Source organism: Lactuca serriola, chromosome 2, assembly GCF_051521515.1.
Source record: "Lactuca serriola cultivar US96UC23 chromosome 2, Lser_US96UC23_V15, whole genome shotgun sequence".
NCBI classification, from domain to species: Eukaryota; Viridiplantae; Streptophyta; class Magnoliopsida; order Asterales; family Asteraceae; genus Lactuca; species Lactuca serriola.
In genome coordinates, this window is record NC_136409.1 from 28,065,222 (window position 1) to 28,068,402 (window position 3,181).

The 3,181-nt window shown below is 37.3% G+C and overlaps 1 pseudogene; it reads right to left on the minus strand.

Moving 5' to 3' along the window:
- Window positions 1-403: 403 nt before the first annotated feature.
- On the minus strand, window positions 404-1,760 carry LOC145090264 (putative F-box protein At1g32420; annotated as a pseudogene).
- Window positions 1,761-3,181: the final 1,421 nt, after the last annotated feature.

A 3,181-nucleotide genomic window follows, 5' to 3' on the forward strand; every position in this document is an offset into this window, starting at 1 on the left:
ATTATAAATAATATTAAACCATATATTATATTTAATTTTATTCATGTGTAATTCGCGGGTAGAAGTCATTCAATCGATTGAGGTTATCCAGTTATAATAGATGTATATATTATCATGTAATTCAAAATAATCAATATATTATATCAATTTAGTATATAAATTATTATATAAAATTTAACAACAATGTTATTGTTATATATTTAAAAAAAATACATATATTTGTAAATACTTCAACTATATAGGTGTTTTTGCGTAACATGCGGGTATTCACCTAGTCAAGTTATATCTTAGTGAGTTTGCTCATTAGTATGGATGATGAATTTTCAATATTCTTTATGCTCAAATTTTGTGATTATAATTTCACATACTTATACAAACTCTAAATAGAAAATGACCACCACCACCACCACCACCAAAGTTAAACAAATAATCACCGAACATCATATTCATATAAGCTATAAAACTGATCTTGAGCTAACACAACATCATCTTTTATGTATGATGCATTTAACTTTTTACCAACTTGAACTAATTTCTGTGATCATCTTTCCTCAATTGTCCACACCAAATCCATCAACTTCAGCCTTGATATTGCGATCAGATCAATCGAGCAAAACTAGTGTTTCCATGTAAGAATTCATACAGAATGTTCCAGTTGCTCCATAAATCCCAAGATCATTGATGCATTCTGAGTTGGGCTCATAGGCCACAATTTCACTCTGTCCAGAAGTATGATCATGACGATTTTCCACTTCCATTATAGGTTGACCACTCTTCCTAAATCCCAGTGTTAATAATGTCCTTGACCATGCCAATATGGTGCCACAACAGTTAACAACTTTCTAAATGATTTCTTAACACCATTCTCCATCATCCATACACCACAAGCACCTTTAATAAAACTATCGTATTCAAGCATAACAAGAGACTCTCTAAGATTAGAAATATACAACTGAATAGGAGGGTGAAGCCTTAAACAATCTGGGAGGTCTAGCACTTCAAAACTCTCATTAGTTATATCAAATGACATTATCACATTATGATTCGGTAACTGGTTATCCATAGTCATAGTCATTGGGTCGAAAGCACACCAATATATAAACCTATCAACAACCACTTGAGGCCAGAAAACACGAAATGGTTTATTAAGATTGCTAGTAAAATTTCTCCATTTTCCTGAGCTCACAGTGTAAACATTAGCTTCACAATGGTAGCTAGGTTTGTGAAATAGTGTGATCTCAACTATCTTAGGGTCACCAGTTACAGGGCAAACCCCAAAACCAAGAGTAGGTTCATGATATGGATTAACATTCTTAGGCACAGGAACATAAGTTGACTTTCTAATCGAAGGATTATAAAGAACAACCATCTGAGTGTTCACGTCCCCATAAAGACCATGCAAGCACAACAACCCGAGAGAGCTACCGATAATGTTTGGCTGCTTCAGTAGTTTAACAGAGGGAGGAAGGGTATGAACAAACCTCTGTTGAGGGAAGGTGTGATCATCTATGAAAGAAACATAATTTTCAGAGGTGTCATCATCCGGATTTCCGTACCATAAAAGCAGATGCTGAGGCTGAGTAACGCTGTGAGCAGCGATAAAATTAGAGCTGTCGATCAAAGACTTCCAGGCTTTTGAGACCGATCTGAACCGAAGCAATGATACGACAGGAAGCCTTTTGATGATCAGCTCTTGGATATGGAAAGGAATTTCGTCTGACATTTTGATTTCGGATGCTGCAGTGTACGAATTTCTAGCATTTTGTTAGGGTAGATTTTTGGGGAAATTGTGCAAATAAATTAGATCGTAAAGCCATTTTTTAGCACGAACCAATGATTAAAAAAGAAAAAGTGAAAAGTGAGAATTTACTTTTTAAATGCCACGTGAGTTTTATCCTTTTTTTTAAATTTTTTTAAATATATTTTATACAAATTCCTTTTTAGAAAATTAAAAATTAATTAACTTTAATATTTTTTATAACTTCATACTATATATATAATTTAATAAAAATTGGAAATAAAAAAGATGAAAAAAATGAAAATTACATTTAATTAATTGCTCAAGCCAAAAAGAGAGGAGAAAGAGTGTGGTGAAGAGAAACTAAAACTTCCTACCCTCACATCATAAACCGCACCCAAGGTGTAGCGGTACACCCTCTTACTTTATATCCAAATCAAATATTTTTCTTGTGGTACACCCTCTTACTTTATATCCAAATCAAATATTTATAGGGTATTTATTTGTAGCACCTGGTCCTTGGTACGTATTCTTTTAATTATTTTTTTTGCAATTTTGACCTTGGACTCGGCGAGTTGAGGGTCCAACTCGCCGAGTAGGAGCGTGATGAGGTGCGGGATTAAGTTGAAGACTCGGCGAGTCGGGTCCTGGACTCGGCGAGTAGCCGCTATCCGGACAAAAACCCTAATCCAGGGGTTTGCACCCTATTTAAACACTCTAACTCGGCCTCCCTTGTCCTTAACACCTCCAAAGAGCTGTGGAGCGAAACCCTAGCCCCCCTTGTTCTTGTGAGTGATTCTTGGCTTTGTGAAGGAAGTTTGGAGCTTAGAAGAAGAAGGAGGAGGTTGAAGAGTGCGAGGAGGGGAAGTAGATCCGAAATCTACATTGTGAGAAGCTTCCATTCAGGTAGAAAAGTTCCTACCTTGCTCACTAGTTCATTAGATCCCATTTTTGTCCCTAATTGATGGTTTTCAAGCCCTAAAACCTCAAACTCCATGTAGTTATGCTCTATGTTCTGAAAGGACTTCAGATCTGGACCTTATGGACACCTCAGAAGTGTAAAGTCTCTGTGGTTGAAGTGATTGAGGTCCCTATTGATTGTATGACCTCCTAAAGAGCTTGGAATTTCCTTTTGGAGCTCATAGGGTCATGCATGCATGTAAAGTTTGCAACTTTACGTGATAAGCATACCCCAGAAGCTTAGATCTATGGTTTGGAACCGTTGCATGTCTCAGATTTGGTCTGTATGGCAGGAGGGTTGAAGGGACTCGGCGAGTTCCAAAGTGGACTCGGCGAGTTCTATGAAGATGGTCTTAGACTCGACGAGTTGCATGAACAACTCGGCGAGTCCTTTGAAGATTGCCTGAAACTCGGCGAGTCGTTCTCGGACTCGGCGAGTCGGATCGCGAGTCGGTCTAATCGTCCCAAGTAGTGAGTTAAGGG